Source organism: Podarcis vaucheri (assembly GCF_965113315.1).
Source record: "Podarcis vaucheri genome assembly, chromosome: 16".
Lineage (NCBI taxonomy): Eukaryota > Metazoa > Chordata > Lepidosauria > Squamata > Lacertidae > Podarcis > Podarcis vaucheri.
Window position 1 is genome coordinate 24826370 of NC_138754.1, and position 24362 is coordinate 24850731.

Here is a 24362-nt window from a genome sequence, read left to right on the forward strand (position 1 = left end):
CGTATCAGTTGCTGAGAATTGCAGGTGGACAGAGTGCTGTCGCGATCAGCCTGAGGAGAGCTCTGAGGGCCAGATGAAGACGTCTAGAGGGCCACATTTCTCCCCCAGTCCTGAGGCTCTCCACTCCTGAAATGCAACCCCATATTCAGAAACAGGCTTTTCTGTCCAGTTTCACTTCATGGTTATTAAGCCCAAGACCATGCATACATCTCTGGAAGGGTGCCCCAGCTGTTTTTGAAAACCCCTCTCATCCAGATATATAAATAACTTTCTGTACAGGAGAGAATGAGTCTCTTCTTTTGTTTTTCTAACAATGTGCTTGGCTTGGTTTATATTTGGGCCTCATTATGTTTCCTGCTGATTTCTCTGGCTGTTCTCTGGGTCAGCTTTGTAGCTATTGAGTTCCTGGTGTTGGCTTTTCTCTTTGACGTGTTACCTGAGCTGCCTGTGACCTTTCTTTTATTGTGGAGAGAATTGCAGCTTGTTCGTGGATATGGGACAATGAAGCCAGAATTTGCAGTTGGAAGCTATTCTTCCCACCTATTCTTGCTGAAGGGCTAATAATTTTGTGACAGAAAGGCTATATTTGTGACTGCACTGCCAGATACATGAGCAGTAGTCTAGTGTTCAATCCAGAAGTGCAGGGTCCCTACACGATAGTCACAGCTGTAACCCTTCTAAGATTATACAGCTTTCAAAGATTTAATAATAATAATAATAATAATAATAATAATAATAATAATAATAATAATTCAGGATACATTGCATTGATGAATGCCAATCTCCATGTGTTGTCTTTTGGCCAGATCTACTATTTTTTGTGCATGTAGATGGGCAAATGATTCCAAGTGCTTCTATATAATCTTTTGGAGTGACTTAAGTTGTGTTTTCTGAGAAGTTCCATTGTACATAGCCAAACATGCGTGCCCTTCTCGTGCAACTGAAGCACCTGGTATTTTCACTGTTCCTAAATGCTTAGCTTTGGAGCATACAGAACAGCGCCGTCTTGGTGTTCTTCCCATGTTCTTTCTCCAGAAGGAACCCTATGAGCCCATCCTCAGTGGCTAGCTCACTTCCTTTCCCTCTGATTGGGCAGCTTTAGGACACTAGAGACATGGACCCTGATGGAACCTTGCTGCAGAAATAGCAGCAGGTCTTTGGACACCCCACCCTGGTACCCACAGCTGTATATGAGCCCCCACCCTTCGGTTGATCTTTGCCAGGCATAGGCAAACTCTGCCCTCCAGATGTTTTGGGACTACAACTCCCAGCATCCCTGACCACTGGTCCTGTTAGCTAGGGATGATGGGAGTTGTAGTCCCAAAACATCTGGAGGGCCGAGCTGAGGGCCGAGCTTGCCTATGCCTGATCTTTGCAATCTAATGTGTATGGTCCACACAGTCTCTGTAAAAGGTAAAGGGACCCCTGACCATTAGGTCCAGTCACGGCCGACTCTGGGGTTGCTGCACTCATCTTGCTTTATTGGCCGAGGGAGCCGGCGTACAGCTTCCGGGTCATGTGGCCAGCATGACTAAGCCGCTTCTGGCGAACCAGAGCAGCGCACGGAAATACCATTTACCTTCCCGCCTATTTATCTACTTGCACTTTGATGTGCTTTCAAACCGCTAGGTTGGCAGGAGCTGGGACAGAGCAATGGGAGCTCACCCCGTCGCGGGGATTCGAACTGCTGACCTTCTGATCAGCAAGCCCTAGGCTCTGTGGTTTAACCCACAGTGGCACCCGCGTCCCACACACAGTCTCTGTATTAGGGGCTTAGATCAGCCTTCTCCAATTCAGGCAGGGAACACTTATTTGGGCAACTGGATAGCTCAGTTGGTTAGAGCATGCTGCTGATAACACCAAGGTTGCAGATTTGATCCCCAAAAGGGGACAGCTACATATTCCTCTGGGTCCCTTCCAGCTCCATGATTCTATTCTTCTATTAACCTGGTGACCTCCATATCTTTGGGGCTGAATCTCCCATCAGCCCCAGCCAGCCAAGATCCAATTGGTTCTGATGGCCTCTGTGAAGGTGCTGGTGAAAGCAGCAGCGAGTGGAGACAGTGAAGCACTCCACGCCCCCCAAAAAACAAAGCAAAATGGGAGTAATTTTGGACTCACAGCTGTCCATGGAGGTGCAGGTTAATTCTGTGTCCAGGGCGGTTGTCTACCAGCTCCACCTGGTACGCAGGCTGAGACCCTCCCTGCCCGCAGACTGTCTCACCAGAGTCGTGCAAGCTCTAGTTATCTCCAGCTTGGACAACTGCAATGCGCTCTACGTGGGGCTACCTGTGAAGGTGACCTGGAAACTACAGCTAATCCAGAATGTGGCAGCTAGACTGGTGACTGGGAGTGGTCCCCAAGACCATAAAACACCAGTCCTGAAAGACCTACATTGGCTCCCAGTACATTTCCAAGCACAATTCAAAGTGTTGTGCTGACCTTTAAAGCCCTAAACGGTCTCAGTCCAGTATACCTGAAGGAGTGTCTCCACCCCCATCGTTCAGCCCAGACACTGAGATCCAGCGCCGAGGGCCTTCTGACGGTTCCCTCGCTACGAGAAGCCAAGTTACAGGGAACCAGGCAGAGGGCCTTCTCAGTGGTGACGCCCACCCTGTGGAACACCCTCCCTTCAGATGTGAAGGAAATAAGTAGCTATTCTATCTTTAAAAGACATCTGAAGGCAGCCCTGTTCAGGGAAGTTTTTAATATTTAATGTTGTACTGTTTCTAACATTTGATTGGGAGCCACCCAGAGTGGCTGGGGAAACTCAGCCAGATGGGCGGGGTATAAATAATAAATTATTATTATTATTATTATTATTATTATTATTATTATTATTATTATTATTATTATTATTATTAAAACCACAGACTCCTTTCCCTATGGACCATGCTTTTCACTGCACAAGCAAGGACAGCGAGCAGCCATCTGGCCGGGCTGTGCATCTCCCGCTGGGGCTAGGGTCCCATCTGTGCCGTGGTCAGGCTAGCCTTGCCCTCCCCTTCGGCTGAGCTGACCGCATCCTTTCCCCATTTCCGCTGTGCTCAGAAGCGCTGACTTTTAAGAGCCGTCTCTCGCCAGCCGTGAGAGATCGCTCTTTATTTGTGCCAAATGCTATAGGTATGCATTAACTCTGAAAGCGGGCGGTTGTGGTAGGGGGAGAAGAGCGGGGTGTCTTCTGCTTGTGGTGTTGTAATGGTGAAGAAATTGTTTAATTTTGCCATTGCCAATTTGCGTTCCACGTTGTCGGTTTCATTAAATTGCAAATTTTGAGAAACTGAAAGAATTGCCTACCTCTGCCTTTTATTTGTGGTTTCTATTAAAAACAAGGCAGCTGTCTCAAATATATAAACTAGAAGGCCATTAAATATGAATGAGGCTTTCTGTTTAATATTCATAGCTATTAAAACGAGGTGAAAAACAATTGAGAGTCCCCCCCCCCATTAGAAAAATGACTAATGCTCCTCCTTTACAGACAAGCGGGAGACGAAAGGGATGTGGGTGAGGACAGAATGAAAGAGATTAAGTTTCTTTGTGGGACAGGAGCCGGGTTAGCATTCCACATGGGAGGCGTGCAGATACGGCAACATATATTAATAGCTGTCATTTTGCATTCTGTTGCAATTCCTGTGGGCTACGTGGCGGAGGCAGAATATTGACTGAAATGCATTGATCTATTGGGTATGTAGGAGATCGTCTTACCACACATACGAATGCTTGATGGTTTTGATTGGCAGAGCTGGCGCCGTTTTAGGTGCCGCACAATAACCTGCTCTGCATTTGTGAGAACTCAAATCTTTTAGCGTGGCAGCGACAGCACCCTGGAACTCACTGCCTTTTGACATCAGGCAGGTGCCTACGCTGTGCTTATTTTGCCAGTAAACATAAAGTGTTGGTATATTGATGAACGTGCGGGGTGGGTGGGGGTTCAAAGTGAAGATATTAATTTATATTTAAATTCAAATTTAGATCAACCAAACGCTGATTCCGTGTGTGTTGTTCATTTTCTGGAATGCTGACATATGTTATGAAATTAAACCACACTGGGCTGAAGCCGTCTTTCCTTATCTGTCCATGTGTCGACCGTGGTTTATTTGTTAACCTTTCAAGGAGGGCTGTTTCCCAAACTGTTTTGTACCAATTGCCTATCGTTGTGCCAAAAAGGTCTTTCCCTTGTCTGGTTATGTTAAGGTTTCTTGTTATAATGATTCCTAAATATCCAAGTTTTATGTGACAAAGTCTAATGCAGCGGTTCTCAACCTGTGGGTCCCCAGATGTTGTTGGACTACAACTCCCATCATCCCTGAGCTCTGGCCTTGCTAGCTAGGGGTGATGGGAGTTGTAGTTCAACAACATCTGGGGACCCACAGGCTGAGAAAGCTGGTCTAATGCCTTTGAGGTCTGTGAATGCATTTTGGATCTTAGGTGGTACATTGAAGAAGAAAGCTTCATATTTTGAGAAAACCTGCAGGCCTGATAGTGTTGCAAAGTTGTTAAGCTCTCGAAAGTACTGTTGCTTCCGTGTTCAGCAGGTCAGGTGTCATAATCATTAAATTGTCAGCAAATAACCTGATTATATAGTTTTGTTTTCCAGTTTGGACTCCCTTGATGTCTGGTGTTGTTCTGAGGTATATAGCTAATGGTTCTATAGCTAGGATGAACAAAAAGGGAGAGAGTGGACAGCCTTTATTTGTTCCTTGCCAATTTCCCACTGGGGATGAATTTATATTGTTTGTTTTTAGTGTAGCTGTAGCTTTGGAGTGGATTCATTTCAAAATCTGTATGAATTTGGGCTCAAATTGCGTTTTAGATAGGACTGTCAGCATGTCGTCCCATTCTAGGCAGTCAAAGGTCCTTGTGAATGTCCAATGCCCTGAATAGAAGGGGGGAAGTTGTTTGTTTACTATGTTTGAAAGTGTTCTGATTGGTTCTGTGATGTTTTGACAGGGGACAAAACCAGCTTGATCTGGGGCTATTATTTTTTGTAGAAATACCTTAATCCTGATGTAAATATGTTACAATCCTGATTAATCAGAGAGATTGTCTGAAAAGATTCTACCTTCTGGTGGTCTTTAAATGGTTTTGAGATAACTACAATCTTGGAGTGGTGCCATGTTTTGGGGAGGGGTGCTCCTCTCATTTTTAGGTCATCAAATAGGTGAAATATATATGGTGAAATATGGCCATAGTTGGTTGTCTGTATGGCATTCGCACCTTGTCAACCCACTGAAGAAGTTCCTCGTTGATGGAGGTGGTGTTAGAAACTCAGATATATAAGCTAGGCACCAAATGGCTCCTTAAACCAAAGTTGTAGTTGACAAAAGGGAACATCTAGCATCTATGTTGGCTCTAAAGTCTTATTTTTTTCAAATTATGGACTGACTGTGATTGATTATCAGTTAAACAGCCATCTAGTTCAGATGACAACCTTGAGCCTAGGTTAAGTGCTTTGAAAGCTTAAAGAAGAAAAGTCACTTGATCCAGGGACAGTCCACATATATATCACCCTATTACAACCTCTTTTTCTTAATGGTGACACGGACCATTCATAATGTGAGCAGGGCAGTGGTAGGGTAAGTGAAAACAAGCTACAACAAGTGACTATAATGTTGTTCACTGCTCCTGCTCAGGCAGCACAGAAAAAGCACATTCCGATTGTGCAGAGAAAATATAACTGATCGAATTCTACAGGATGTGGTATTAGTGTGTGAAAACAGCCCCGATCCAAGGATCCCCAGGCATGCACCTCAAGATGGTGGAGATGTCAGGCATCATCCAGGCTCCCAGGCATCTTCCCTTGGTCGCAAGTGATAGATAGTTGTGCAAAATGCGCCTGGCGCCTGGCTAATTTCAACACTGGATGGAGGATCTTATAGTTGGAGTCAGCTGCTGTTCTTTGTGTGTGCCAAGCACACCCTGCAATAGGGAGCGGTGGGAAGGACCATGTGGTGTCGTTTCAGGGAGACCTCTGAAGAGCAGGATGTGGTCCCTTTTGGTAACAGATTTCAGGGGTAGGAAATACTGGTCTGCCTTTTTGCCTTCTGTGTCTAATACATTGCCCCCTTGAGAATGCAAGAACAGGATCTTAGCTCAAGGCTAAGCAATCTGTGGCCTTCTGATGCTGCTGCACAACAGCTCCCATCACTGACTGGGGCTGATGGGAGCTGAAGTCCAGCAACATCCAGAAAGCAACCAGTCCCTCATCTCTACTTTACCTTAATATTTGTTTGTGTTTGGGGTAAATCAGCCTTTCTGCTTCCTTACATCTCTCTCTCTCTCTCTCTCTCTCTCTCTCTGACTGCTGCGGGCTCATCATCACCTGTAGGTGAAATGATTTAAAATCAGCAACAGCATCTGGTCTCATTGCTTGCAACTTGCACAGCAGCTAATTAAAATTCAGCCGATGCCATTTTTGATTCAGGGTTGCTGCTTTGACAGGCCAAAGCCATGCCAGGAATGTCAAATTGCAATGGCTTGGGCTGAGAAGGCTGCTTGAAACATCATTTTTAGGCCAGGAACAGGCTGTGCTCTTAGAACCACAGGAGTCCCCTAAATGCCTTGGTTTCTTCTCAATTACTTGCCCTCTTCACATATGAACTGCGACATTTATTTCACTAGTTTATTCCTTTTACTTTACCTATTTATTTTATTTCAGCTGGGCTTAATCTCTGCATCTTCTAAGCAGTGTGCATAAAAAGAGCTAAACAGCACAAAGTGGATAAAATCAGTTAAAATGAACAATAAATAGTTACGAGTTACAAGAAAGGAGATTGCGACTAAACATCAGAAAGAACTTTCTGCTGGTAAAAGCTGTTTGACAGTGGAACGAGGACTCCCTTTGGAGATTTTGGACTGTCTTTTGTTGGAGTAGAGATTGGATGGCCATCTGCCATAGATGCTTTAGTTGAGATTCCTGCATTGCAGGGGGTTAGACTAGATGACCCTCAGGGTCCCTCCCAACTTTACAATTATATGGGGGGGAAACCAGGAAGCTTTCTTAAAATGCCTGGAATAGAAAGGCATTTGTTAAGGAACGGAGTGTGCAAAACGGAGACAACACTGAACGTATTCCTTCCATTTACGAAACTGGGTTATTTGGTATTTAACAAAGACACACACAGACCCAGAGCTTGTTCCTTTTGTGTCCATGGGATAAGCTGATACATGAATTTGTCTAGGATTATCCATCAAGGCAGGGGATTGGGCATTGTCTTTTTGCAGAGACCTAAGAATCCGTAGTTTTCAGCAAGTAGGTCTGGAGAGGATGGTTTAAAAATAGAATTTGCAGTCCTTTCTGCCAACAGCCTGGCTTGTGCCCACGCCACGGTTTCCTGAGCCGAGATGTGCTCAGCGGTGCCCCTGAGACAGCAGGCTGGAGATGCATCTCACAGGAGGTTAGGGCCAGTAGCTTCTGAGCCATGGTACGCCAGAGACTATCGTAGCGTCAGGTGTCTAAGAATAGCAACCTTGGCTTTCCGTGAGGCAAGCAGTTCCTATGGCAACCGGTTCATTTGTAAGTGTCCTGCAGATCAGAACCAAAAACACCCATCGCCCATACCCTTGTCTGTCAAAGATATCATAATAGCGAGGGGAATGACAGGCAAGTGTGTTTTGGGTTTGCATGTGGAGCTTGGCTCAAGTACATGTTGAGCATGCCAAAACAAACAAACAACAACAGCTTGGTCTTCCATTTAAATGTACAGGGAGTAAATAACAAAAGAGGCGTTTATACATCTCTGCTAATAACTCAGTGTTCTGACGTTGTGTTTGATCTGGTGTAGAATCACCTGCGGTTTCCATTCTCCCCCTTCTAAACATTGCAAACGCATAGCTTCCCGACACGCACAGAATCTGCGCCGATTTATTCTTAGCGTTTTTTCCGCTGGCATTCAGTTCACGGTGAGAATGGCTTCCTGCGAAAGCATTTGCTGGCCTCGGTTGATGGGGAGGTTGATGCCTTCCAGGGAGGCAAGTGGTGGGTCGGGTTCTCCTGCAGATGTGCATGACGTTGTAAAGGAGGCAGTGATGCAGTTGGACTGTGCAGAGTCCACAGCTATTTTGCAGGTTGGATCCCATCTGCATATTTCTATTAGATTGGTCGCAACTAGGGCCAGGGGCTTTTCAGTACTGGCCCTGACTTGGTGGAACGCTCTGTCACAAGAGACTAGGGCCCTGCGGGACTTGACATCTTTCCGCAGGGCCTGCAAGACAGAGCTGTTCTGCCGGGCCTTTGGTTTGGACTCAGTCTGACCCTTATGTTTTTCCCTCCCCTTATGGTTTTGATCTATGGGCTACTTTTAAAATGAGGCTGCATTTTAAATTGCATTTTAACCTTTATTTTAAATTGGTCCCCCCCCCCCCCATTATGAGTTTACTGTAATTTTACTGGTGTTAGCCACCCTGAGCCCGGGATATAAATAAAATTTATTATTATTATTATTATTATTATTATTATTATTATTATTATTATTACTACTACTACTACTATATTTCAAGGGGTTGGACTAGATGATCCTCAGGGTCTTTTCCAACTCTACAATTCTACCGTTCTATAAGGGGAGCTATTCCTGGCCCACTGGTTGACCTCTGGAACATCAGGAAGGAGGGTCTGAGAGAGAACCCAGGCGGCACTCAGTGGCTCTTCGGAATAAAAATTCTGGGGACACACATTATTGAAAATATAAGTTCTATAAAAAAAGAAAGCACTTCTTCATGCTGTGCATAAAACTATGGAGCCTGCTTTCACAGAAGGCAGTGATGGCCAACAACTCAGATGCTTTAAAAGAGGATTGTACAAATTCATGAACGATTAGGCTGTCAGTGTCTACTAGCCGTGATGGCTGAGCTCTGCCTCCATGGTTGGAGACAGCAATGCTTTTGAATCCCAGTGGCTCGTGCTCAGGTCCTGCTTGTGGGTTTCCTGCAGGCATCTAGTTGCCCCTTGTAAAAGGTAAAGGACCCCTGGGCGGTTGAGTCCAGTCAAGGCGACTATGGGGTTGCGATGCTCAGCTCACTTTTGGGCCGAGGGAGCTGGCGTTTGTCCACAGACAGCTTTCCAGGTCATGTGGCCAGCAGGACTAAACCGCTTCTGGCGCAACAGGACACCGTGACAGAAACCAGAGCACACGGAAACGCGGTACCTATTTATTTAGTTGCACTGGCATACTTTCAAACTGCTAGGTTGGCAGGAGCTGGGACAGAGCAACGGGAGCTCACTCCATTGTGGGGATTCGAACCACCAACCTTCTGATCGGGAAGCCCAAGAGGCTCAGTGGTTTAGACCACAGTGCCACCCGTGTCCCTGTAAGAACAGGATGCTGGATTCGATAGGCCATTGGCCTCATCCAGCAGGCTCTTTGAATGTTCCTATCTTGATTTTTGGCACTGACTGCATAGATTTAAAGCATATCCTTACATCTCTCCCCCTCCCTGAATCCTGGGAGTTCTAGTTTAAGGGGACTAGGAATTATAACTGTGAGTGCTAAACTACAGTTCCCAGAATTCAGGTGGGGAATGCTTTCAGTGTGTGGAGTGTACACAGCCATGGAGCTGGATGTCATGAAAGGCAGCCTTCTCCATCCTTGCACCCTCTAGATTCTTAGGACTACAGTTCCCATCAACAAGGCTAGGCTGCTTGCAGGTCCCATCAGCCCCAACCTGCACAGCCATGCTGATGGGAACTATAGCCCAAAGAATTTGGAGGGCACCAGGTTGGAGAAGCCTAATGCAAGGTTATCTCTGATTTCTCTATTTGAAATTCTGAAAGCAAATCCACATGTGTGTGTTTATTTCCCAAACATTACTCATGTGAGTCACCTCTGCTTTTCCTTGCCACCCCTGTTGTCAGATACCCCTGCTGGTTAGTGGCACTCTGTTGGCAGCTCTGATTTGCAAGGACAAGCAGTGTGCGGGTGTTGTGTGCTCTCTTGTAAGTGTCACTTATTTTTGAGCATGATAAAACAGTGGTTAATATGGTAGTTGCTGGAAAAAGCCGAGCTAAACCCCAAACTGTGTTACTACTTAGCTCTGTTTATCCTTCTCCATCTGTCTGTCCTGTCTGTTTAGATCAACTTGTTCGGCATTGAGGAGCCCTTCGGAAATGCATCAGTTGTTTGAGGGCTGCTTCTTTTTACTGTTGGGTGATTAATGGAAATCCATGTGGCCCATCGCATTAACCACCCAGAGTGCCTTGTTACTTAGGCCTTCATTTTTCTTGCAGATAGAGAACCACAAGAGACTTTGGTCTTTCGCTTGCTGCATGATCTCGGAGTAAAAGGAACTATTCCAGACAGAATTCAAGACCAGCTTCGATCTAATAAAATCTGAAAAGGCCTGATAGTTAACATTGCTAAACATTAGGAGCTGGATCTGTTGTCTTTGTTTGCAACTACAGTGGTACCTCGGGTTAAGTACTTAATTTGTTCCGGAGGTCCGCTCTTAACCTGAACCTGTTCTTAACCTGAAGCACCACTTTAGCTAATGGGGCCTCCCACTGCTGCCATGCCGCCGGAGCACAATTTCTGTTCTCATCCTGAAGCAAAGTTCTTAACTTGAAGCACTATTTCTGGGTTAGCGGAGTCTGTAACCTGAAGCGTATGTAACCTGAAGCGTCTGTAACCTGAGTTACCACTGTACTGATTATCTTACTCTTCTCACAAGCCTTTTAAGTCGAGCTCTTTCCCAATCTGCATCTGAATTGTTTTTAAGGTGTTATTCATATGTTTTTACTTTTTTAATCACTTGTTGTTTGCTTCCTTGGGCTCCTTCCGGAGGAAGGATGGGATATTAATTTAATTTAATTAAAAGAAAAAACTGTAAGCCACTTTGAGATGCAGAAAAATGGGGCAGAAATAAGTTAGCAGGCTGTTGTTGCCATTCCCGTGTGAGCACAGGAACCTTGCAGGATCAGGCCAGTAGCCCATTGGGTCCATCACCCTGTTCTCCCAGGGGCCAGCCAGATGCAGCTGGATAGCACATTTGGTTAGAGCGTGGCGTTGATAATGCCAGGGTCGCAGGTTCAGTCCCCCTAAGGGACAGCTGCATATTCCTGCATTGCAGGGGTTTGGACTAAATGATCCGCAGGGTCTCTTCCAACTCTGTGGTTCTACGATCCTGTGGAACCTGCAAGCAAGACCTGAGTGCGAGATCCCTCCCTGTCTCCTACAGTTTCCAGCAGCTGGGATTCAGAAGCATTACTGTCTCTTGACTGTGAAGGCATTAATGGCAGAGCCTTACCCTCCATAATACAGAAGTGCCACAGCTCAAAGGGAGGGGAAATGTCACAGTGATTAGAGCATCTGCTCTGCATGCCAAAGGTCCCAGCTGCATCTCCGGGTTAGGAGCCCTTTCCTGAGACCCTGAGGAGCTGCTGCCAGTCAGTGTAGATCAGGCACCCCCCAAATCGGCCCTCCAGCTGTTTTGGAACTACAACTCCCATCATCCCTAGCTAACGGGACCAGTGGTCAGGGATGATGGGAATTGTAGTCCCAAAACATCTGGAGGGCTGAGTTTGGGGATGCCTGGTGCCTAGATGGACCCAACCATGTCACAGTACAGTGGTACCTCGGTTCTCAAACTTAATCCGTTCCGGAAGTCCTAAACCAAAGCGTTCCAAAACCAAGGCGCGCTTTCCCATAGAAAGCAATGCAAAACAGATTAATCTGTTCCAGACGTTTAAAAACAACCCCTAAAACAGCAATTTAACATGAATTTTACTATCTAACAAGACCATTGATCCATAAAATGAAAGCAGTTATTAATGTACTGTACTATAAAATAAATAAGACAGTATTGTAGATGATAAAAATTAGAATTAATTTTTTTCTTACGTGCACTCAGTCAGTCAATCAATCAATCAATCAATCAGTAGCTGAACTCGGTTCTACACAGTCACAAAAACAAATGAACCAAAAAAGCCTCAAAAACAAAAATGCAAAATAAATAGTGAAAACAAAAGTGCCAAATACAGTGGCACCTTTGTTCCTGAACTTAATCCATTCCGGAAGTCCGTTTGACTTCCGAAATGTTCGAAAACAATGGTGCGGCTTCTGATTGGTGCAGGCACCCCGGAAACGATAGCCGACAACCGCACTGGAAATTTGGCTTCCGAAAAACACTCGCAAACCGGAACACTTGCTTCCAGGTTGTCTGTGTTTGGGAACCAAGGCGTTTGAGAACCAAGGTACCACTGTGTAAGGCAGCTTCCTACATTCCCCAGAAACGCAGAAGCCATGTGGGAGAGGGGCAGGATCACGTGGGAAGAATTTTGACCACTGCTACACCAGACGTAGGTGGCGCTGTGGGTTAAACCACAGAGCCTAGGACTTGCCGATCAGAAGGTCAGCGGTTCAAATCCCCACGACGGGGTGAGCTCCCATTGCTCGGTTCCTGCTCCTGCCAACTTCGAAAGCACATCAAAGTGCAAGTGAATAAATAGGTACCGCTCCAGCAGGAAGGTAAACGGCGTTTCCATGCACTGCTCTGGTTCGCCAGAAGCGGCTTAGTCATGCTGGCCACGTGACCCAGAAGCTGTACGCCAGCTCCCTCTGCCAATAAAGCGAGATGAGCGCCGCAACCCCAGAGTCGGTCCCGACTGGGCCTAATGGTCAGGGGTCCCTTTACCTTTACTTACACCAGACTTCCTGTCCAGACTTCCTAATACAGGCGTCTTTCAGTGTGACCCTGTTCCCTGCCATTGGCCTTTGCACCTTTCCCAGGGCAGCTTGCTACGACAGCAGAGGAGCAATGCCACTGCTTCTGTGAAACCAACCCGAATGGAGCATCCCGTCCAAACCCAGAAGTTTCATATTACGACATCAGTTGAAATTGGTCCAGCAAATTTGGTGCCTGGTGTTTCTTGACACACTTGGCAACCGTTTCAGAACTGGAGTGTGTGTGTGTGTGTGTGTGTGTGTGTGTGCACAGAGGTGTGCTTTTCATTTGTTTTCAGTTCCTTCAGATTTAGTCACGTTCTGGAGATTTTTTTTGTCTTAATAATAGCAGCAGCAGCTGCCAGTGCCGGTGGCTTGTTTTCACCATAGAAAGAAATAAAGGCTTCCTCTCTGAAATCATACTGTAAACTTGTTTTCCCCTTTGTTGCCGTGCTTTAAAAGGAATTCATAGGTTGAATGCCTGTAATGACAGCCCTTGAAATATAAAAGGGGAAGCTTCGGGAGAAATTGTGGTGTTGAGCATCGAGAAAGCACATTAGGGGTTTGTGGGTGGGGTGGGGAGAAGCAAATCCCGATGTTCCGAACTGCCTGTTGGTTAAATCTATCTCTAAGGGAAATAGAATGTCCGCAAGCCCTTCAAAGCAGACAGAAGTATTTTGACCGACAGCCTTTCCACTGAGCAGGGCTCACAAAGTTGTTGTTGTTTTTAATTGCCGCAAAGCGTTGCTGATGCACCTGCAAATTCCATATTCTTTCATAAGCCACCTTCTGTTGAGCCTCTGAGCTTGGGGAGCAGTGTTTGGTAGCTCAGAGTTCCTGCAAGCTGCAGCTGTTATGTAAGCCTCCCTGTTAAAAGGACTTTGTCCTTATTTGAACTAGCCGAGACTGAGCAAGCTGGCACTGTTGGGGTCCCAGTGCCAAGGCTGTCCTCTTCTTTGGGATGCTTATTATGCCCATAGAGTCGGCAGCAACAGAAATGGAAATGCTTAGTGTGTTAGGTTTTTTTTGTGGGGGGGGGGGAGAAGGTCAGGAGCTAACTTCCAATCCTCCTCCAAAAGCCAGCTATAGAAAACGTGGAAAACTGGGCATCCATTTTAAAATTTCTTAATGAAACATTAGTTTTATCATGATTTGATCTGACCCACGTTGGGCAAAAGCTTCCTGCGTTTTGCAGGGAGCTGGACTCAATGACCCTCCTGGTCCCTTCTCACTCTACAATTCTATGATTACTGAAGTTGTGTTTCTGTATTGGAGTTTTGTTTCTGAATTCTTCAGCGACACACTTTTTGTCTGTGTGGAAGCATGAGATCTGAGGGACGCGGGTGGCGCTGTGGGTTAAACCACAGAGCCTAGGACTTGCAGATCAGAAGGTCGGCGGTTCGAATCCCTGCAACGGGGTGAGCTCCCGTTACTCGGTCCCTGCTCCTGCCAACCTAGCAGTTTGAAAGCATGTCAAAGTGCAAATAGATAAATAGGTACCGCTCCGGCGGGAAGGTAAATGGCGTTTCCGTGCGCTGCTCTGGTTCACCAGAAGCAGCTTAGTCATGCTGGCCACATGACCCAGAAGCTGTCTGTGGACAAACGCCGGCTCCCTCGGCCAATAAAGCGAGATGAGCACCGCAACCCCAGAGTCAGTCACGACTGGACCTAATGGTCAGGGGTGCCTTTACCTTTTTAAGCATGAGATCTACATGCTTACCATCAGTATTAGAGTCATGGAGTCATAGAATCGTAGAGTTGGAAAGGACCCTGAGGATCATCTCTAGTCCAACCCCCTGCAATGCAGGAATATCCAGCTGTCCCATATGGGGATCAAACCTGCAACCTTGATGTTCTATTATTATTAGTCTAAACCAATAACAAGTAACACCCAGAGTGTCTCTTGCAACAGCAAGACAACATATTTAACAAGATGTTATACATCGGGATAATTGCAAGCATTTCAGAAGAACACCAGCGGCTTTTGTCTTCTGCATTTTGTTTTGTTTGTCGTTGCTGTTTTCATAGTGATGCCGGGGATACAGCAGTTTTCAGACCTCTTTGCCCCTGGGCATGGTTTGGCATTGCAGGAATAAATCTGTTAAAATTGCTCCCCAAGAACAGAGCACATTTAATTTCTCCTCAAACCCATCCCATCGCCTGGAAACACTTTTTAACTTCAGATCTGTAAACGTAACATACGGAGCATGTTGTTGTTGTTTAGTCGTTTAGTCGTGTCCGACTCTTCGTGACCCCATGGACCAGAGCACGCCAGGCACTTCTGTCCTCCACTGCCTCCCGCAGTTTGATCAAACTCATGCTAGTGGCTTGAAGAACACCATCCAACCATCTCATTCTCTGTCGTCCCCTTCTCCTTGTGCCCTCCATCTTTCCCAACATCAGGGTCTTTTCCAGGGAGTCCTCTCTTCTCATGAGGTGGCCAAAGTATTGGAGCCTCAGCTTCACGATCTGTCCTTCCAGTGAGCACTCAGGGCTGATTTCCTTCAGAATGGAGAGGTTTGATCTTCTTGCAGTCCATGGGACTCTCAAGAGTCTCCTCCAGCACCATAATTCAAAAGCATCAATTCTTCGGCGATCAGCCTTCTTTATGGTCCAGCTCTCACTTCCATACATCACTACTGGGAAAACCATGGCTTTTACTATACGGACCTTTGTTGGCAAGGTGATGTCTCTGCTTTTTAAGATGTTGTCTAGGCTTGCCATCGCCTTTCTCCCAAGGAGCAGGCGTCTTTTAATTTCGTGACTGCTGTCACCATCTGCACTGATCATGGAGCCCAAGAAAGTAAAATCTCTCACTGCCTCCATTTCTTCCCCATCTATTTGCCAGGAGGTGATGGGCCCAGTGGCCATGATCTTCGTTTTTTTGATGTTGAGCTTCAGACCATATTTTGCGCTCTCCTCTTTCACCCTCATTAAAAGGTTCTTTAATTCCTCTTCACTTTCTGCCATCAAGGTTGTGTCATCTGCATATCTGAGGTTGTTGATATTTCTTCCGGCAATCTTAATTCCGGCTTGGGATTCATCCAGCCCAGCCTTTCGCATGATGAATTCTGCATATAAGTTAAATAAGCAGGGAGACAATATACAGCCTTGCCGTACTCCTTTCCCAATTTGGAACCAATCAGTTGTTCCATATCCAGTTCTAACTGTAGCTTCTTGTCCCACATAGAGATTTCGCAGGAGACAGATGAGGTGATCAGGCACTCCCATTTCTTTAAGAACTTGCCATAGTTTGCTGTGGTCAACACAGTCAAAGGCTTTTGCATAGTCAATGAAGCAGAAGTAGATGTCTTTCTGGAACTCTCTAGCTTTCTCCATAATCCAGCGCATGTTTGCAATTTGGTCTCTGGTTCCTCTGCCTCTTCTAAATCCAGCTTGCACTTCTGGGAGTTCTCGGTCCACATACTGCTTGAGCCTTCCTTGTAGAATTTTAAGCATAACCTTGCTAGCATGTGAAATGAGTGAAATTGTGCGGTAGTTGGAGCATTCTTTGGCACTGCCTTTCTTTGGGATTGGAATGTAGACTGATCTTCTCCAATCCTCTGGCCACTGCTGAGTTTTCCAAACTTGCTGGCATATTGAGTGTAGCACCTTAACAGCATCATCTTTTAAAATTTTAAACAGTTCAGCTGGAATACCATCACTTCCACTGGCCTTGTTATTTGCAGTGCTTTCTAAGGCCCCTTTGACTTCACTCTCCAGGATGTCTGGCTCAAGGTCAGCAACCACACTACCTGGGGTGTACGAGACATCCATATCTTTCTGGTATAATTCCTCTGTGTATTCTTGCCACCTCTTCTTGATGTCTTCTGCTTCAGTTAGATCTTTACCACTTTTGTCCTTTATTATGGTAATCTTTGTACGAAATGTTCCTTTCATATTTCCGATTTTCTTGAACAGATCTCTGGTTCTTCCCATTCTGCTGCTTTCCTCTATTTCTTTGCATTGCTCGTTTAAGAAGGCCTTCTTGTCTCTCCTTGCTGTTCTTTGGAAATCTGCATTCAATTTCCTGTATCTTTCACTATCTCCCTCGCATTTTGCTTGCCTTCTCTCCCCCGCTATTTGTAAGGCCTCGTTGGACAGCCACTTTGCTTTCTTGCATTTCTTTTTCATTGGGATGGTTTTAGTTGCTGCCTCCTGTATAATGTTGCGAGCCTCCATCCATAGTTCTTCAGGCACTCTGTCCAGCAAATCTAAATCCTTAAACCTGTTCCTCACTTCCACTGTGTATTCATAAGGGATTTGGTTTAGATTGTATCTTACCTGTCCAGTGGTTTTTCCTACTTTCTTCAGTTTAAGCTTGAATTTTGCTATAAGGAGCTGATGATCTGAGCCACAGTCAGCTCCAGGTCTTGTTTTTGCTGACTGTATAGAGCTTCTCCATCTTTGGCTGCAGAGAATATAATCAATCTGATTTCGATGTTGCCCATCTGGGGATGTCCATGTGTAGAGTCGTCTCTTGTGTTGTTGGAAAAGCGTGTTTGTGATGACCAGCTTGTTCTCTTGACAGAACTCTATTAGCCTTTGCCCTGCTTCGTTTTGATCTCCAAGGCCAAACTTGCCAGTTGTTCCTTTTATCTCTTGATTCCCTACTTTAGCATTCCAATCCCCTATAATGAGCAGAACATCCTTCTTTGGTGTCACTTCGATAAGGTTTTGTAAGTCTTCATAGAACTGGTCAATTTCAGTTTCTTCAGCACCAGTAGTTGGTGCATAAACTTGGATTACTGTGATGTTAAAAGGTCTGCCTTGGATTCGTATCGAGATCATTCTATCATTTTTGAGACTGCATCCCAGTACAGCTTTCGCCACTCTTTTGTTGACTATGAGGGCCACTCCATTTCTCTTACGGGTTTCTTGCCCACAGTAGTAGATATGGTAGTCATCCGAACTGAATTCGCCCATTCCCGTCCATTTTAGCTCACTGATGCCCAGGATGTCAATATTTATTCTTGCCATCTCATTTTTGACCACATCCAACTTACCCAGGTTCATGGTTCTTACATTCCAGGTTCCTATGCAATATTTTTCTTTACAGCATTGGACTTTCCTTTCGCTTCCATGCATATCCACAACTGAGCGTCCTTTCGGCTTTGGCCCAGCCGCTTCATCAGCTCTGGATCTACTTGTACTTGTCCTCCGCTCTTCCCCAGTAGCATGTTGGACACCTTCCGACCTGAGGGGCTCATCTTCCAGTGTCATAACTTTTATATGCCTGTTGTCTTTGTCCATGGAGTTTTCTTGGCAGGGATACTGGAGTGGCTTGCCGATCACGTTTGGTCAAAACTCTCCACTATGACCTGTTCATCTTGGGTGCCCTGCTCGGCGTAGTTCATAGCTTCTCTGAGTTCTTCAAGCCCCTTCGCCACGGCAAGGATAATCCTAGTTATTTCTGTCTTATATTGCTTTCCTTCTTTGTCTCAAGGACTGTGCTTGGATGTATCATCCTGACAGCATTCTTGTGAGATAGGCTGTATAAATCTCTGTCCAAATCTTCCTGTTAAACCTCGTGGTAGAATTGGCAAGTAGAACAGGCCTTTTCATTGTTGGCTTGTGGAATACTTTCTCCAGGGAGGTAGGCCTGGCATCATTTTTATTTTTAGACATCAGGCAATAACTCCTTTTACCTGGGCTTTTGGTCCTTAATTTGAAGGGTTTCAGTGGCCTTTTTTATTAGGTCAGGATCCTATAAGCGCTGTATTTTATTTGTATGGGTGTGTTTTTAAAAGTTTTTATTAGTTGCTGTATTTGGTTTTAGTGTTTACATCGTGTTTGTAAGATGCTTTGGGTCACTCTTGTGGGGAAAACAACTAATAAATATTAATAAATGAATTGGGCTGTGGTCTCCAGTTTTGGAGGCTATATGTTGAACTGTGGTAAAAACAAAACGCTAATTATGCTAAGGAGGAGGAGGAGGAGGAGGAGGAGGAGGAGGAGGAGGAGGAGAAGAAGAAGAAGAAGAAGAAGAAGAAGAAGAAGAAGAAGAAGAAGAAATGTCTGAGGGTGTTTCTACACAGCAGTTTATTATGGACTCTGTGCTGCTTATGCATGCATAAAGCATTTTCACTGATGTGCAGAGAAATGTTTGATCCTCGGAGGAGTCATTAAAACCTCTTCCCAGTAGGAAACTGCATTCTCATTTAGCTTTCTGCTATGCTATACCTTGTTTGCTTGACTTTGCCAACTGAGCTGGCACCAGCAGACAAGAGAACGAGAGGCTGTTTGCAAGGCGAATGTATCCCCTTAATTGGAACTTTTTCAGAACAGCTGCACCTTACCTTTCTACCACCCAGGGCCGTCTAATGAATCTCATACCTCCTGAAGCTTGTTTCATTTCCCTTCTCATCTGGGTCTGCTCCTCCAATCAGTGGGCACTCATCTGCTTCCGTGACTTTTCCCCAGTGAAGCTGTGGTTCTGTTTTTAGCTTTGCCTTTTCTTTAAAAGTGTGTGTTTTGAGCATGTTTACATTCACATCAAAACATTTTGCAAAGGTACAATTGCTGCAGAACTACGTCTTGATATTCAGATGGAACTCTGGGGCCTTTTTTCATCTCAAATCCTACTATCTTGTCCGATGGAGAATAGTGGTCCAGCACAGCCTTCCCATTGCTGTGTTGCGATGAGAGCTAGCGTAGTGTGGAACTGACAAGATGAACCAAGAAGTCTCCGATTCCAACTTTGCTTCTGTAATGTAGCCAGCAGGTAACATTAGGCAAGCTGGTCTCTTGGGGCCACCCCCTCAGCTGGCAGTCATCCCAAAGAATATAATACTGACCTTCTTTACAAAGCATTGTTGTTAAAATGGGTTTTGGGGGAGAAATCGCATACGCCACCTTGTGCTCCTTGGCGGAAAGGAATGCAAGAAACAAGCAAGCAAATCTTTAGTGTCCCGGTGGCTAGATTCACGATAAGGGCTTGTAGACGGGCTTTGATCACACAGTGAGGCTGTTGTTGCATTTAAAACAACAACGCAACTTCATAACAACCGCAGCTTGGATTCCTTTGTTGTGCATTTGGTGGCGTCACTGCCACAGAAGCTGGGGAGCGCTGGAGCCTCTTCCCTCCTTGGCTCTTTGTCCTTCTCTGTCTTCTTGTAAACATAAAGTGTCCTCAGCTGCAGCTTCTTCCGTCTGCTGCCTTTCCCTTCTAGAGGGACAGAGGTTTGGCCTCGGCGCTGCAAACTGTAACGTGAGCGTCATGGCAGCCCAGCGTCATGGCATGCCCTTGTGCCAGCCGCCGTCCCTGGCCACCTCAAGCCTGACTAATTGGCCTTCTTGACAACCTTTTCAAGGTTGGCTTTTTCATTCCGTCTTCCTTCCTTTATGGGAGCAGAGGCCAGGATTGGGTGCCTGCCTTTTCCCCCTCTCCACCTCTGAAGTCATCTCACCTTCTGTCTTTAATTACTTCTGAACACAGAGCATCTGCCTCTGTGTCCTCTGGACACAGGGATGGATTTGACTGTGAGATTGGTTTGTACTGTTTGCAGCGCATAGACACATATGCACATGCTCTTCCCGGCGCGCATATGCACACACTCAGTACCTTGTGGTGATGCTCTGTTTCCTGCAGTTATGAAAAGTAGGCACTTCCCAATCTTCTCTCAAGGGGAAGGCCAAGTAATAATAATAATAATAATAATAATAATAATAATAATAATAATTACTATTACTATTACTATTATTATTTATTATTTATACCCCGCCCCTCTGGCTGAGTTTCCCCAGCCACTCTGGGAGGCTCCCAACAGAATATTAAAAACACAGTAAGACATCAAACATTCAAAACTTCCCTAAACAGGGCTGCCTTCAGATGTCTTTTAAAAGTCTGGTCGTTGTTGTTCTCTTTGACATCTGGTGGGAGGGCGTTCCACAGGGAGGGCACCACTACCAAGAAGGCCCTCTGCCTGGTTCCCTGTAACTTGGCTTCTCGCAGTGAAGGAACCGCCAGAAGGCCCTTGGCGCTGGACCTCAGTGTCCGGGTAGAACGATGGGGGTGGAGGCGCTCCTTTAGGTATACTGGACCGAGGCCGTTTAGGGCTTTAAAGGTCAGCACCAACACTTTGAATTGTGCTCCGAAACATACTGTTAGTTAAAACTGTGGGCCTCGCTCCCACAGGAAGCAGCAACGGCCACCACCATAGATGACTTAAAAGAGAATTGGACAAATTCATGGAGAGGGTCATTGATGGTTCTGTTCTGCCCCTATCGTCAGAGGCGGCAATGCTTCTGGATCGCAGTTGCTGGAAACCACAGGAGAGGAGAGTTGCTCTTGTGCTGGGATCCTGCTTGAATGTTTCCCACAGGCATCTGGTTGGTCACCGTGAAAACATTTTGCTACTGGCGCAGGTCCAATTGCGTTGAGGTTTCTGGGCACCAAGTTGGCAACCACAGACCTTAGTTCACAGTTCACAGACCTTTTCCATTTCCACTGTGTGTGTTTCTCCTCCTTGCATTCTGAGACAAGCGAATTCTTGTAAGAGCAAGCTTCAGCCAAGCAATTTAGTTGAAATCACAGAATCGTAGCATTGGAAGGGGTCTGTAACCTAGATTTAAGGTGCCATTTGGCACCTACTGTATTTTTTGCTCTATAAGACTCACTTTTCCCCTCTTAAAATGTAAGGGGAAATGTGTGTGCGTCTTTTTGGAGCGAATGCAGGCTGCGCAGCTATCTCAGAAGCCAGAGCAGCAAGAGGGATTGCTGCTTTCACTGCACAGCGATCCCTCTTGCTGTTCTGGCTTCTGAGATTCAGAATATTTTTTTTCTTGTTTTCCTCTGCCAAAAACTAGGTGCGTCTTATAGAGCGAAAAATACGGTAGTTTATATATCTTGAGTTTCCAGCACTTAGTGTTAGTTCACGTGTTTGGGGGGGGGAAGGTTACTGTAATTGGCAAAATGTGCGACTGAATTGTTAAATATATTAATGTTGACGATGTACATGATTCATTTTTTATATATATTTTCCAACCTTGGAAGAAGGAAAAAAATGAGCCTAGACGTTCCATTGTGGCAACCACAACCTCAGTTTAAGGTACCACTTGGCAAATTGCTTACACATCTGAGTTTCTTACACCGAAAGTTGATTCTCGACCACTGAGCCATAGCTCTAACCCAATTGCTTCTGCATGAGCAGATTTCTGCAGTTGATGTTGGTGGGTGTCTGCACTCTGTCTGCAGCTGGCGAGGCAGTTTCTTCAGTTGTTGGCAAACTGTTTAATTGCTGGGACCTTAATTACCGTATTTTTTGCACCATAACACTCACTTTTTTCCTCCTAGAAAGTAAGGGGAAATGTCTGTGCGTGTTATGGAGGAAATGCCTACGGGTGGCATGCCTATGGATTTTCCTCCTCTAAAAACTACGTGCGTGTTATGGTCAGGTGCGTGTTATAGAGCGGAAAAATACGGTAGTTTACCCTGAGATGTCCGTCTTCTCCTCAGCTCAAAAAAAATAATTAAAAAAATTGTTTGAGCTCCTTCTGCTTCTCAAGTCAGTCCATAAATGGATTTTTGAAATAGAAGCATCAGAGATGCGCGCGCGCACACACACACGCACACACACACACGCCTTACTCATTTGGATAATGTGCTAATTCTATCAGTGTGTGTATTCCGGAAAGCAAAAAAGGCATAAGTGACTGCCTTGCAGCTGATGATATTTCCAGATGGGTCCTTGATCCTGAAAAAAACAAAACTACCTGCCTCTGGTCTGAATGCTGTGACATTTCGGACACATGTTCCATGCACCCTCCAGCCCAGCCTGCCCTATGCTAATAAAGGCTAAAGCCACACAAGCTTGCAGCAGCTGGTGCTGTTAGCTGAGCTTCCATAAGTAAAGGATGGAGAACCTTTCTCAGTCTGAGGGCCGCATTGCTTTCTGGGCAGGTTTCCGAGGGCCGCATGCCAGTAATTGGCAGGGTCAGAAGCAAAGGTTGCTGGAGCAATGGATGGAAATTCCACTTTTCTACAGTGGTCTTATTTCTACACACACCTCTCTCTATCCTCCATCCCAGTGTTTGAAATTAGCCAGGCGCATTTTGCTCCTGACTTGCGACCGAGTAAAAATGCCTTTGTCTAGGATGGCACTTGACATCTCCACCATCTGGGGATCATTGGATCTGGACTGTTTTCACACACTTATACCCCATCCTGTAGAATTCTATCAGTCATATTTTATCCACACAATCAGAATGAATTTCTGGATCCAGATTGCTTTTTCTGAACAGCCTGAGCAGGAGCAGGATCCATTAAGAAAAAGAGGTCGGAATAGGCCAATAGATATGTGGACTGTCCCTGGATCAAATGACTTTTCCTCTTTAAGTTCTCCAAGCTCTTGATCTAGCTCAAGGTTGTCATCTGAACTAGCCAGATGTTTAACTGATAATCAATCACAGTCTGGCCATCTTTTGAACAATAAGACTTTGAAGCCACCTTGCCCCCAGATGGAAACTAGACATTCCATTTTGGTGACTGCAGCCTTGGTTTAAGGACCCATTTGGCGCCTAACTTATTTATATGAGTTTCTAACACTGCGGCAAGCAAGAAACATTTCCAGAGTTCAAGGATATATTCCAGCCAGGCAAAAACACCCAGGGAGGGTGCAAAGCAGGGATGTGGCCCTTGGGAGTCCCGAGGGCCAAATAACAGGAATTGGAGGCCACATTTTGGAGGCCCTGGGTTGATGTTTTCCACCCCTGTGTTGGCACTTTAAGATGTTATTGTCCACATTTCCTTATTCCCTTTTGGGGTTTTGTTGTGTTACTTCGCTGTTGTTAAATCCAGGACTTTTCAGCTTGTTTCCGCAACCCTTGAGTGAAACGAGAACCAGTAGTCCCTTCTGGAACAAGAAGCTGAACATCAGTCTAACTAAGCCAGTTCTGCCTTGAAAGCATTTGAATGTGTATTTCCAGACTAGGGGAGGAATTCAGTTTCATCAGTGGAAGCCTTTCTGCTGGCCAGATGGAACAATCCTCCTCTCCTTCCTGCCTCCCAGAGTGCTGTTCTCGGGGTTCCCCTGGCTCTCCAGAAAGGATTTGGGGATGCCCTGTTGCACCAGCAAGAGCTTTCACGGTGACATCTGCTTGCCTACTGGGCTGGTTGAATCCAGGCCTTGCAGTTTTAAACGTTAGGCTGGGCATTGGAGACAGGTGGAATCACAGAACCATAGCACTGGGAGGGACCAAAAGGGTCGTGCAGTCCAACCCCCCCAAGCAAAGCAGGAATCTTTTTGCCCAACGTGGGGCTTGAACCCACGACCCCAAGAGTAACAGCCTCATGCTCTTACCAACTGAGCTACCCTTTCTTCTGGCGGATACATGGGGGCTGCCATTACCAAGGGGCTGCAGTACTCCTTAGTGCAGTTGACCCCGGCTTGAAGTCAGCTCCTCTTGGATCGGAGCTTGAAAGCAAGCCACACCCCAAAGGAAGAAAACAGGCCACATGACAACATGTCAGGTGATGGACAGGTGGGGCCCACTGGAGGTGGGGGAACCCAGGATCTGGCCTGCTGAGTGGAAGAGATCCCCTGCCCTGTCTTAGAGGATGAAGCTGTCGACAGCTACCAGCCACGGTGGCTCTGCTTTCATGGTCAGAGGCAATGCTTCTGAGTACCAGTTGCTGGAAACTGCAGGAGGGGAGAGGGCTCCTGTGCTCGGATCCTGCTAACGGGCTTTCCATTGGGGCATCTGGTTGGC

At 45.9% G+C, this 24362-nt stretch overlaps 1 protein-coding gene across 4 annotated transcripts in view; it reads left to right on the forward strand.

The window, feature by feature from the left end:
• OSBP2 (oxysterol binding protein 2) overlaps window positions 1-24362 on the forward strand; it is a gene marked incomplete at its 5' end in the record, with an annotated part of 159727 nt that overhangs the window by 70708 nt on the left and 64657 nt on the right. The window lies entirely within an intron of this gene.